Source organism: Pleurodeles waltl, chromosome 5 (assembly GCF_031143425.1).
Source record: "Pleurodeles waltl isolate 20211129_DDA chromosome 5, aPleWal1.hap1.20221129, whole genome shotgun sequence".
Classification (NCBI taxonomy): Eukaryota; Metazoa; Chordata; class Amphibia; order Caudata; family Salamandridae; genus Pleurodeles; species Pleurodeles waltl.
Window position 1 is genome coordinate 1,658,414,724 of NC_090444.1, and position 14,311 is coordinate 1,658,429,034.

Sequence of the window (14,311 nt, forward strand, 5' to 3'; positions counted from 1 at the left end):
ACGTGGTCAATGCCTGCAACAACACCACAGTTGGCGGACACAACACACAGGGAGCAGCCCTATGCACTAGGCCATGCACTAACAGTTCTGGGGAAAATCACATGCCAATGGTGGACTGTGCCTATACCCATTTGACGCACACCTGGAACCCACAGGAGCCTGACTAGGTGTAGAAGGCCACTACGACTTTTGGGGTTGGACTGGCACCGAGCCTGCCTAACAAGGGATCTACCCTGGCATGCTTGCCTCTTCCCACACCCAGAAACCTCAAAAACTGCGCAGAGTCAGCTGCATGAGACAGTACTCACCTCCTTGTGGCTGCTGTGATGCCCTCAAGCGCCCATCCAACTCCAGATATGCCACAGCCAGGATCCAGTACATCAGGGGGGTCATGGTGCGACGGGTACCCCTTCCACGTTGGGAGGCCATGCCCAGCTGGGCCTCCGCCGTCTTCTTGGTCCAGCGGCGCAGGTCCTCCCACCTTTTGCAGCAGTGGGTGCTCCGTCTATGGTGGACCCCCAGGGTCTGCACTTCCTTGGTGATGACACGCCAAATACCCTTCTTCTGGTGGGCGCTGACCTAGAAGAAATGTAAAGTAGGAATGGATTTTACTCCCCTGTCCAGTTATTCTCACTCATTGGCCACAACCACCCACCCTGGCCCACAAACACATACACTGACCATCCTCACATGCTGGCCTCTGCCCACCCCCCACCTGTACCTTCCATCGACGCCACTCCATACATTCATGTCCCATCCGTCATGCTCACAGAATACTCACCTGTTTGTCTGGTGGACCGTAGAGTTGCGTGTACTCGGGGAGGACCCCATCCACCAGTTTCTCCAACTCCTCCGCAGTGAAGGCAGGGGCCCTTTCCCCTTGTCCCTCCTTACAGGTCAGGCAGACGCCATTTCAGATGACCACATGGCAACCAAACTAAGTGTGTCACAGCAGTTTTGTGCAGGAATATGGACATACAGCGCTAAACACAGATTAAATCACATTTGTTCTAAACAGCCTTGTGCAAGCTATATGGTGTATGACCCTCTGCTCACCCTTCTCCTCCATAGGCCACGTCCGCTGGGGCAGATGATGAGATGGCGTCATCCTCCGGTATACAGACCCCTGGGGGCCAGTCGACAATGGAAGACAAACACATCATCATCACCTACAGACTTGATTGTGCCACAATCCATGAACTGTGTGACCAGTTGGAGCCAGACCTGATGTCAGCAATCCGCCATCCCACAGGAATACCCCCTCTAGTGCAGGTCCTGTCAGTACTCCATATCCTGGCCAGTGGGTCCTTTCAAACAACAGTGGCCATGGCATCAGGGATTTCACAGCCAATGTTCTCTAACGAGTTTTCCAGAGTGTTGTCTGCCCCGCTGAAACACATGCGCAGCTACATCGTATTCCCCCAGGTGGAGGATTTACCCACAGTGAAAGGTGACTTCTCTGTCCTGGGGCATATCCGCAACATCATTGGTGCTATTGATGGTACACATGTGGCATTTGTCCCCCCCGCAGGAATGGACAGGTGTACAGAAACCGCAAAAGCTTCTATTCTATGAATGTGCAGATGGTGTGTTTGGCAGACCAGTACATCTCCCATGTGAATGCCAAGTATCCTGGCTCAGCGCATGACGCTTACATTTTGAGGAATAGCAGCATTCCTTATGTGATGGGGCAACTCCAGAGGCACCAGGTGTGGCTAATAGGTGAGCCCAAGGTCCCAACACAGATTACATAGGTGTCTGGCTATGGGAGAGTCCCTAATGGTTGCTGTATGTATCACAGTTGTCCCTCTATATTTGCAGGTGACTCTGGTTACCCAAACCTGTCATAGCTACTTACCCCAGTTAGGAATCCCAGGACAAGGGCAGAGGAACGCTACAATGAGGCACATGGGCGGACTAGGAGGATAATTGAGCGTACTTTCGGCCTCCTGAAGGCCAGTTTCCGGTGCCTCCATCTGACAGGTGGCTCCCTATTCTACTCACCGAAGAAGGTGTACCAGATCATCGTGGCATGCTGTATGTTGCACAACCTGGCTTTGCGACGCCAGGTGCCTTTGATGCAGGAGGATGGGTCTGATGCTGATCTTGTGGCAGCTGTGGAGCCTGTGGACAGTGAAGAAGAGGAGGCAGAAGAAGAAGATATAGACAACTGAAACAACATCACCATGCAATACTTCCAGTGAGACACAGGTAAGTGACTGGCACTGCTCCTCTCATATCAGACTACTGTAGGACATTGAATGATTATGCCTTTTTGCCTCTGTGTATGGACCCTGACAGTTCACATTGGCTTTCCATTTTACAGATCTGTGTACCATCTTCTGCCTTCTGCTAAGTTTACTGCTGCCCAACAACTGTCTTACATTAGTATGTGGAAATGAACATTGACATTGCTATTATTCTGAAAGTTTGCAATAACAAATTTGTGAAAATACAGACTGACTCCAGATTGATTTGTGATTCAAGGGTGTTTATTTCTGTGTTAATAAGTAGAGGGGGTTGTGCAATGGACTGGGGTGATGGTGGAGGAATGTCCATGGTAGAGTCCCGTCTATTTGCATTGCAGGTGCATTGTCCAAGGGGGCATAGGAATTGGAGTAATGGCAGATGAAAGTGGACAGGGTAACTGAGTGGAAAAGAAGGATGACTATCAGGAGAGTCCTATTTCCTGGCGGGGGTCTTGGCAATGTTCTCTGTCTTGTGCCTGGATCGCACGGACCGTTTGCGGGGTGGTTCTCCTTCTGCAGGGGGTGGGATGCTGGTGGCCTGTTGGTCCTGTGGCGGGACCTCCTGCCCACTAGCGCCGCCGGAGGTGGAGGGCTGTTCATCGTTCAGGCTAGTGTCAGGGGCCCGTTGGTGTGCCACTGTGTCCCTCTTGGTATTGGCCATGTATGCCAGCACCCCTGCAATGGTGACCAGGGTGTTGTTAATGGACTTCAAGTCCTCCCTGATCCCCAGATAGTGTTCCTCCTGCAGCCCCTGGGTCTCCTGAAACTTGGCCAGTACCGTGCCCATGGTTTCCTGGGAATGATGGTATGCTCCCATGATGTTGGAGAGTGCCTCATGGAGAGTGGGCTCCCTAGGCCTGTCCTCCCCCTGTCGCACAGCAGTCCTCCCAGCTTCCCTGTTATCCTGTGCCTCTGTCCCCTGAACCGTGTGCCCACTGCCACTGACCCCAGGTCCCTGATTGTCTTGGGTTAGTGGGGTTGCCTGGGGTCCCTGTAGTGGTGGGCACACTGCTGATTGACGTGTCCTGGGGACAGTGGCATGGGCCCGCTGGGTGGGTGCTGTGGGGGTGTTTCCTGAGGAGGGAGGTTCTGTGGTTGTTTGTGACAGTGGCAGGGTAACCGACTGTCCCGAGGTCCCAGATGGGCCGGGCTGATCATCTTGATCCAGGCGTGCAGAGCTGCTGTCGTCACTGTGGGCCTGTTCTGTGGGGGGACTGGATATGTCTGGCACCTCCTGTCCGGTGACATTGGGTAGGGGTCCTGTTGGGGGTAAATGCATAGTTATTGTATCTGTGTGTGCCCTCTTGTCCAAAGTGTGAGTTACCCTCTACTCCTGTGCTTGGCTTATAGTCTTTGGCCTTGTGTGATTGTTAATTTTGGGGCCTGGGTGAGTATCTGTACATGACATGCTTTGGTGATGCGTGTCCATGCATTGGTGTGACATGCAGGCCTTGGAATTAGCATGTGTGGGTTGTGATAGTGGGGTATCTGTGGGGTGATGGGTGTGAGGGTAGGGGTAGGAGTTTGTGATGGTATGCAGGTAGGGTGGGGGGATAAAGTAGTAAAGGGTTGACTTACCAGAGTCCAGTCCCCCTGCTACTCCTGCGAGGCCCTCAGGATGGATGATTGCCAAGACTTGCTCTTCCCATGTTGTTAGTTGTGGGGGAGGAGGTGGGGGTCGACCGCCTGGCCTCTGTACTGCTACCTGGTGTCTGGATACCACGGAACGCACCTTCCCCGTAGGTCGTTCCACCTCTTCCTGATGTCATCCTGTGTTCTTGGATGCTGTCCCACTGCGCTGACCCTGTCGACAATTCTTTGCCATAGCTCCATCTTCCTAGCAATGGATGTCTGCTGCACCTGTGATCCGAATAGCTGTGGCTCTACCCGGATGATTTCCTCCACCATGACCCTGAGCTCCTCCTCAGAAAACCTGGGGTGTCTTTGAGGTGCCATGATGTGGTGTGGGTGATGTGTGAGGTGCTGTCTGTTGTGATGTGTGGGGGGATGTGTTGGTGTGTGTTCTTTAAGGTGCGTGAATTTTGTGTGAGTGATGGTGTTGTATGCCTGTGGATGCTTGTGTTGTGTTTGCTATTCTCTCTCTCTGCTTCTTCCAAAAATGTCTTTGTAAGGGGTTGTGGTTAATGTGGGTGTGTGTTTTATATTGGATTGGGTGTGTGGGTGTGGTGTGTGTATTTGTATCAGGTGCGTGTATTTTGAATTGTCCAATGTGGTTGTGTTTTGTGAATGTGTGTGTATTTTGAGCGCAGCGGTGTGTACCGCCAATGGATTACCGTGGTTGAATGACCGCCGCGTTGATTCGTGGGTCGTGATAGTGTGGGTGTAGTTCTGTTGGCGTGACGGTGTAGGTTTTGCTATTGCCGGTTTATCACTGACCTTTGGTGTGGCGGACTTGTGTGGGTGTCTGTATTGTGGCGGATTACAAGATGTGGGTCGTATACCTGTAGCGGATTCCTGCCGTGGCCACGGTATCTTGACGGCCATCAGCACGGCGGTAAGTGGGATTTACCGCCAGGGTTTAATGAGTGCCATAATCCTCAGAAATGATACCTGTAAATCATATAGCTGTATACAGTAAGCAAAGGATCAGGACAACAAACCCATATAAACCACCAGATGTAAAACATATATATGTCCCCCTATATACCTTCACCTTATATAGTTCTCTGTGTTTGTTACTTAGAAGGATACTGCTGTTTTTTTTAGTAACAGTTTGTTATAATTCTTTCTTATATGTACTTGCCCCAATACAGGGATCTCTGGTTTTGGTCATGCTGCAGTTTAGGTTGTCTGGGCCCCTCTGGGTTACCCTTCTCCATATGGTCGATGGACACTATATATACTGTGATGTGTTTCTTTCCCCAGATAGTGTTTGGGCATCTTCTATTGTTATCCCTTATCTATTCCTGGCAATTCCTTGGCATTTCAACCTAGTACATCTGGAGGCTGTGCCTCATGGCTTTCTTTGTTGGTTGCTAGTGATTTTAAGGTAAGGTGTACAAGTGTGATCTTATTATGTATGGGCCAAACGGGGATGTGAGATGCAATTTTCAATGTGTTTCCCCTTGTTTGCTGAGATCTGGAAGGAGTTCACCAGGATTAACTATTAAGGCTTTGTCAGAGGGCATTTATCTTCAACCTTTGCTGGTAGCCCTCCATCTGAAGGGCGTTTCCGTGCTCTCATTGCACCTCTGGAGATTCCATCAATACCATACTGTCGTAGAGTAATTTCCCCCAGTCACTCAAAGTAAGAACACGAAATGTACATATTTAGGCTATAGGAAGATGGTGTAAGGTGTCTATTATATTGATGTCACAGGATTGAGGGTCTGTACTTGTTTTGATTGACATTTTATTCTTATGGTGTCTCATCTTTAGTGTCGGTCTGGAAAGCATCTTAACACACGGAGAGCATGTTTATGATATTTTTTGACAGCACCTATTGTGAGTTCTCTATCTTAAGGCACTGCTATGGGCAAGTCATCTGATAAAGGCGGACGACACAGTAAACCTTTCATTGAATATGTGGTTGATTTATCTTAGTTCTTCTATTTGAGCCCTGATCTTTGTTTTTCTGATGTTTGGTTTCAGATCCTGCTGGTATTTGGGATCTTTTCAGTATCTTCCCTTCTCCCCGTGCCCTGGTTTTAGCCCCCTAAAGAAGGTGTCTGCATCCCTGGATATTTTCGAAACATATGTCGGCGCACATGGAACAGATATGGAAGACCAATAATTTGTTCAACCAGCCTGTGAATTACAAAGATCCCATTACATATCCTTTGCAATTTCGTGGATAGACTAATCCTTGGTGTAGAAACATCCCATTCAATTGAGTGGGTATAGAGGGACCAATAACAGGATAATCCTATTATAAAGAAATTGAGTTGGTGTTAGAAATGGGGTCTTTGGTTGTCAGTCAGGTTACCCCCTGTCCAAGCAAGGGCCCTCACTCTAGTCAGGATAAAGGCGAATCTCCTTCAGTTAACCCCCGCTCAACACCTTGGTAGCTTGGCACAAGCAGACAGGCTTAACTTCAGAGTCTAGGTGTAAACTATTTGTACCAACACACACAGTAACTCAGTGAAAACACTACAAAATGACACAACACAGGTTTAGACAAATAGGTAATATTTATCTAAACAAAACAAAACCAAAACAACAATGATCCACCATACACAAGTGAAGTTATGAACTAAAAAGCAAAAAGAGTCTTAAATCCTTAGAAAACACAGCTAACGCTGTGTACCTGGGTTGTGTCAAAATAACAATGCACGGGTGAGTGTGCATCAGAAAAGGCCAGCGATGCGACGATTTCTCACTCGCAAGCGAGACCGTGCATCGTTCCTCCTCCGGTCGGGTCGGCGTGCGTCATTTTTCCTCTCCGCAGGAGAGCAATGCGTCAATCCAGATAGGCACCTCGGTTCTGGGCAGGCTTTGCGTTGTTTTTCCACGCCCAGTGAGGTCTGCGTAGAAAATCCTGCTGCACTGTATCAGCAAAACCGCGCTATGTGGGTTGCTATGTTATCAGCCTCAGTCAGCAGGTGTTGTGCATCGTTTCTCCAGCTGCGTGCGTCGATCTTCCAGCCGCGATGCAGGTGGAGCATAGATTTCAGCCGTGAAGCCGGTGGTGCATCGTTTCCCAGCGGCATCTCGGAATGTGCTTCAAAATGTTCCCATCACGGCGGTCTGTGCTTGGATTTTCAGTCTTGGTCTGCCAGCTTCACCTTTCAAGGCCCCAGGAACTGGATAGGGCACCATTTGGCAGGGCAGGAGTCTCAATAGAGAGTCCAGGTGCTGGCAGGGGAAGTCTTTGATGGCCCTCAGACTTCAACAACAGGAGGCAAGCTCAGGACAAGCCCTTGGAGATTTCTTCACAAGCAGGAATGCACAACAAAGTCCATTCTATGTGCCTCTTGCACAGGAAGAAGCAGCAACTGCAGGATAGCTCCACAAAGCACAGTCACAGGCAAGGCAGCACTTCTCCTCAGCTCTTCAGCTTTTCTCCAGGCAGAGGTTCCTCTTGATTTCCAGAAGTGATCCAATATTTCAGGGGTTTGAGTGCTCTTCTTATACCCATTCTGGTCTTTTAAGTAGGCCTACTTCAAAGCAAAGTCTCTCATGTTTGTAAGATCCTGCCAGGCCCCAGACACGCACAAGGGGGTTGGAGACTGCATTGTGTGAGGGCAGGCACAGCCCTTTCAGGTGTAAGTGATCACTCCTCCCCTCCCTCCTAGCACAGATGGCTCATCAGGATATGCAGGCTACACCCCAGCTCCCATTGTGTCACTGTCTAATGAGAGGTGCCACCAGCCCAACTGTCAAACTGACCCAGACGGGGAATCCACAAACAGCCAGAGTCACAGAAATGGTTTAAGCCCGAAAAAACCTACTTTCTAAAAGTGGCATTTTCAAACACACAATCTCAAACACAATTTTACTAAAAGATGTATTTTTTAATTGTGAGTTTAGAGACCCCAAACTCCACATGTCCATCTGCTCCCAAAGGGAATCTACACTTTAGTCATATTTAATGGTAGCCCCCATGTTAACCTATGAGAGAGATAGGCCTTGCAACAGTGAAAAAATAGTTTGGCAGTATTTCACTGTCAGGACATATAAAACACATTAGTATAAGTCCTACCTTAAACATACACTGCACCTGCCCATGAGGCCAACTAGGGCTACCTTAGGGGTGTCATACATGTAAGAAAAGGAAAGGTTTAGGCTTGGCAAGTGGATACACTTGCCAAGTCGAATTGGCAGTATAAAACTACACACAGACACTGCAGTGGCAGGTCTGAGCCATGTTTACAGAGCTATTAATATGGGAGGCACAACCAGTGCTGCAGGCCCCCTAGTAGCATTTGATTTACAGGCCCTGGGCACCTCCAGTGCACTGTACTAGGGACCTACCAGTAAATAAAATATGGAAATCATGGAAATCCAATTACAAATACATTTTACATAGGAGCACTTGCACTTTAGCACTGGATAGCAGTGGCAAAGTGCCCAGAGTAACAAAAACAGCAAAAACAGAGCCCAGCACACATCAACAACCTGGGGAACAGAGGCAAAATGTTAGGGGAGACCACGCCAAGGATGCCAAGTCTAACAATTGGACAATTAGGGGTGAACTAGGGAGACATATAATTGCGTATATTGCAAGGGTAATGTGAAAGCTGGGCAGGGTTGGGCTTTATTGGTTCTTGATGGTACGTTAAATAGTAGATTTTTTTATGTACGTTTGATGGTAGAATGAGGTATGAGTGCTTTGTGTAGTAAGCTGGCCTGGTGTGTGATGACACCTATGGTGTAATCACCTTATACCAGGTATCCCCTATTAGTGAAGTGTAAGCAGTGTCTAGGAAGCCAGGTCTCTCTAGAGGTAGCTGTGGATGAGCAGCCAAGACTTAGGTGGTCATTACAACCCTGGCAGACGGTGTTAAAGCGGCGGTAAGACCGCCAACAGGCCGGTGGACATAAAAAGAGAATTATGACCCTGGCGAGAGCCGCCAACAAAGACAGCCACTTTAACACACCGCCCACCACGGCGGTACAGACAAGCAGCGCGGCGGTCACCGACAACAGACAGGTGGAACACAATGTACCGCCCATAGTATCACAACCCGCCAATCCGCCACCTTTTCCAGGGCGGATTCACTGTGGATAAAAACATGGCGGAAACAGCTTTGGCAATGGGAAAACGCTCACCTGAACATATCCCACGAGGAACGATGACTCCATGGACCCGGAACTCCAAATATTCCCTGCCCTTGTCTTTCTGCTCCTCTACGACCATCATCTACGCAGGCGCCGAAGACAACAGTGAGTACTGCACCTACGACATGGGGGAGAGGGGAGGCAAAAGTTAGGGGGACACCCACCAAACACCCCCACCCCCAACCTCGCATTATACAACATACACACCAAAGCATTCACAAAAATCACAGTAACAACCTACAGTCCCCCCGGAAGAATGAAAAGACAAAGCGAAATTCGGTCAAACATTGTAATGTGGCAATATACATGTCATACAAAAATATACAGATATATATGAAAATCAGTCATAATTATATACAGTATGAGAAGTAGTGCAGATATGTACACAACAATGTCCGTGCACCAACAGTCCAAAAATGCATGGGCGAGGCCCACAAAGGATACTTGACCACAATCGGAGAGAACACTGCCGGGGCATCAGATAGAAATACTACAGGCACCTCAGGGGGAAGGGAAGGGGAGGCACCTCAGCCGGATGACTGCAAAGCCAGATCCACGATGGGGCTCCATGCCCATTTATGTATCTTGGGGAGTGCAAAGCCACAGTCTCTCAAGTCTCTACAGTGTGTGGGGTGCCCACTGTGCCATCCTGGGAAGTGCAAAGCCACAGTCTCTCACGTCTCTCCAGTGGGTGGGTTGCCCACTGCTTGGTCCTGGGGAGTGCAAAGCCACAGTCTCTCAAGTCTCTACAGTGGGTGGGGTGCCCACTGTGCCATCCTGGGGAGTGCAAAGCCACAGTCTCTCAAGTAAATGCAGGTCTCCACTGGTACTGGGGGGGACTGGTGCCCAGACTGGATGAGTCTCCCCATGAAAGTTCCTGTCCTGTCACTGTCCCAGCTGCACATGGGATAAGGATGCCTGATGTGGTGGTCTAATCATTCCTACCCAGTGCTTGCCCTGTTCAGCGGTGCTTCGACATGGCGGTTCAGGACTGTTCAGCGGTGCTTTGCCATGGCGGTCTTTGCCCTGTTCAGCGGTGCTTTGCCATGGCGGTCTTTGCCCTGTTCAGCGGTGCTTTGCCATGGCGGTCTTTGCCCTGTTCAGTGGTGCTTTGCCGTGGTGGTCTTTGCCCTGTTCAGCGGTGCTTTGCCATGACGGTCTTTGCCCTGTTCAGCGGTGCTTAGACATGGCGGTCTTTGCCCTGTTCAGCGGTGCATTGCCATGGCGGTCTTTGCCCTGTTCAGCGGTGCTTTGCCATGGCGGTCTTTGCCCTGTTCAACGGTGCTTTGCCATGGCGGTCTTTGCCCTGTTCAGCGGTGCTTTGCCATGGCGGTCTTTGCCCTTTTCAGCGGTGCTTTGCCATGGCGGTCTTTGCCCTGTTCAGCGGTGCTTTGCCATGGCGGTCTTTTCCCTTTTCAGCGGTGCTTCGACATGGCGGTCTTTGACCTGTTCAGCGGTGCTTCGCCATGGCGGTCTTTGCCCTGTTCAGCGGTGCTTTGCCATGGCGGTCTTTGCCCTGTTCAGCGGTGCTTTGCCATGGCGGTCTTTGCCCTGTTCAGCGGTGCTTTGCCATGGCGGTCTTTGCCCTGTTCAGCGGTGCTTTGCCATGGCGGTTCTGGTACGGACATTGGTGTGTGGCATGACGTTCCCTACACTGGGCATTGGTGTGTGGCATGACATTCCATCATAGCCCACCTGGGCTGTGGCAGCCGGGGCACTCCTGGGCTGTGACTCCGGCGGTGGTCTACTGACCACTGACGATACTTGTGCCCTCCTGGGCTGTGACTCTGGCGGTGGTCTCCTGACCAGTGACGATACTTGGGCCCTCCTGGGCGCTGCCTCTGGCGGTGGTCTCCTGACCAGTGACGATACTTGGGCCCTCCTGGGCCATGACTCTGGCGGTGGTCTTCTGACCAGTGACAATACTTGGGCCCTCCTGGGCAATGACTCTGGCGGTGGTCTCCTGACCAGTGACAATACTTGGGCCCTCCTGGGCACTGACTCTGGCGGTGGTCTCCTGACCACTGACGATACTTGGGCCCTCCTGGGCACTGACTCTGGCGGTGGTCTCCTGACCACTGACGATACTTGGGCCCTCCTGGGCTGTGACTCCGGCGGTGGTCTCCTGACCAGTGACGATACTTGGGCCCTCCTGGGCACTGACTCCGGCGGTGGTCTCCTGACCAGTGACGATACTTGGGCCCTCCTGGGCACTGACTCCGGCGGTGGTCTCCTGACCAGTGACGATACTTGGGCCCTCCTGGGCTGTGACTCCGGCGGTGGTCTCCTGACCAGTGACGATACTTGGGCCCTCCTGGGCACTGACTCTGGCGGTGGTCTCCTGACCAGTGACGATACTTGGGCCCTTCTGGGCACTTGGGCCCTCCTGGGCACTGACTCTGGCGGTGGTCTCCTGACCAGTGACGATACTTGGGCCCTTCTGGGCACTGACTCTGGCGGTGGTCTCCTGACCAGTGACGATACTTGGGCCCTCCTGGGCACTGACTCTGGCGGTGGTCTCCTGACCAGTGACGATACTTGGGCCCTCCTGGGCAATGACTCTGGCGGTGATACTTGGGCCCTCCTGGGCACTGACTCTGGCGGTGGTCTCCTGACCAGTGACGATACTTGGGCCCTCCTGGACACTGACTCTGGGGGTGGTCTCTGGACCAGTGACGACGGTGCTGGCGGTTGTGTCTCGACCGCCGGAAATGATGGCGCACTTCTCCACCGTGACACTCACAACAGGCTGGGCAGACTTCCTCTGGCCCTTCCCCACCTTTTGTGGAGTCACAGCTGACTCTCCAATCCCCTTGGAGCCCATGTGAGTTGTTTTCCCACCAGGAGTCTTCACATGGTCCCGTCGTCCACTCTACAATTTTAGAGCCTTTACAGGGGGTGGGCTGCCAGTGCCTTGGCTCCGGGTCATACTGCCTGCCCTGGTGGCCGGTGCACTCCACAAACCTTGAACAGGCACCACTGGTATTGGAGGCTTTTTGGCTGAGGTGCTACGACGGGACTGATGAATTGGAGGGGGGGGAGTGGGGGCAAAAAGGTCAACTTTACAGAGGGACAGTTTCTGACGAACACTGGGATGGGTAGTTGGAGGGGCCTGGGAGTGGAGGAAGAGGAGGTGGTTGTAGGAGGTGTCACTTTAGGTGTTTTGGGTGCAGGTGCAGGTGCAGGTACTGGAGGCTGTCGTGAGGTGGATGGATGTTGGGTGAGTGATTTCCGGCGTTTGTGTACTTTGGAAGGGGGCGTCACAGACACACTGGGAGAGGACACAGGGGACGTGTAAATCGGAGTGGAGGTGGTGAGTGCAGGTGAGCGGGGTGTGGTGCTGGGTGTTCTGGTGCGAGTCCTGGTGCCTGTAGATGTAGTGCATGCAGGGGAGAGTGTAGACGAGACTGGGAGGGAGGCGGGAGACGACGAGGAGGGGGACACAGTGGAGGCAGTGGATGTTGCTGTGTCTGTATGTGGGTGATGCTTGTGTGAGTGCCTGTGGGATGTGTGGTGCCTATGTTTGCTTGAGCTACCTGTGTGTGCTGACTTGTGTGCATGCTGGTCTGTAGGTGTACTTGGGATGGGCTGGGGTACAGGAGATTGGGTCTGGGTGGAGGAGGTTGGAGGGGGGAGCCTAGACACAGGGACAATGGATGCCATCAGTGCTGAGGCCAGAGATTGCAGGGTTCGCTGAAGGACAGCCTGACCAGAATGAATGCCCTCCAGGAATGCATTACCGTGTTGCAACTCTCGTTCTACACCCTGGATGGCATTCACAATGGTAGACTGTCCAACAGTGAGTGACCTGAGGAGGTCAATGGCCTCCTCACTGAGGGCAGCAGGGGTGACTGGGGCAGGGCCTGAGGTGCCTGGGGCGAAGGTGATGCCCACCCTCCTGGGTGAGCGGGCACGGGGCGAACGCTGAGGGGCTGCTGGGAGGGCGGTGCTGGTAGGGCAGGTGGCGGCTGTACCTGTAGAAGTGGGGCGCACAGATGGTGCCGCTACCACAAGGGAGCCCCCATCGGCGGACGAGTCCGTGTCGCTGCTTGGTGATCCGGTGGCCGACGTGAAGCTCCCCTCGCCCTCCGTCCCACTGGTGCATTCAGAGTCCGTGGTCTGGCCCTCCATGGCCATGTGGGATGCAGCTCCCTCGTGCTCCGGTGCCACTGTACCTCCGCCTGATGATGCTGATGCACAAAAGGACAGGGAGAGCAGAAAAAGGGGGGGAGACAGAAGAAAGAGAGTTTTAGTGCATGGCATACCACTACTGTTGGCAGAAAAGACAGACACAGCAGCCCCCTGCATTACGCCGTGCTCCTGCCCTCTGTACATGCAATTCCTGGGATATGGCCTACATGGCAATGGTGGACATCTGCGCACATGGATGCCACAGGGGCAACTATACTTCGACTTGGCACTCTGCTGAGGTGGGGTAGAGTGCCACATGGCCTACATTATGGAGGGGCCTTGCCTACCGAACTCGCCCTGGCCTAGGGACACCCACAGCCCACCTCCCCCACCCAGACACCTCCACTGCGCGCAAAGTCTACTGAATGAGAGTGTACTCACCCCCTTGTGTCTGCTGTGATGCCCTCAGGCGCCCATCCAACTCCGGGTAGGCCACTGCCAGGATCCCGAACATCAGGGGGGTCATGGTGCGAAGGGCACCCCTCCCACGTTGGGAGGCCATCCCCAGCTGAGCCTCCGCCGTCTTCTTGCTGCAGCGGCGAATGTCCTCCCATCTCTTACGGGAGTGGGTGCCCCGTCTCTGGTGGGCCCCCAGGGTCCGTACCTCCTTGGCGATGGCACGCCAAATGTCCCTCTTCTGGTGGGCGCTGACCTACATGACATGCACAAGGAAAGAGGAACAGTCATTAACAACCGCACCGTCGTTGTGAGTAGCCCCCTCCCTACTCTGGCCATGTGGCCCATTCATTCCCATGCATTAATGTACTATGATCTCTGCCCCCTTCCATCTTCCAACCAGCCCTCTCCACCCAGGCCTAGCCCATCCCACGTGCTCCCTGTGTTCTAACCTGTTGGTCTGGAGGACCGTAGAGTAGCGTGTACGGGTGGAGGACCCCGTCTACCAGTTTCTCCAACTCCTGTGCAGTGAAGGCAGGGTCCCTTTCCCCAGATGCAGCAGCCATCGTCGCTTCCAGACCGAGGTCACAGCAGCACTTGCAGTGTAGGTCCTCTCCTGTCGAAGGTCAGGTATCTAGTGATTGAACAGATAGAAAATGGCGGTGACGTCCGCGGCGGTGCGCATCATCACTGCCGGCGCACCTGTTCATTGGCCCCTGGGACCCAAAGAGTCC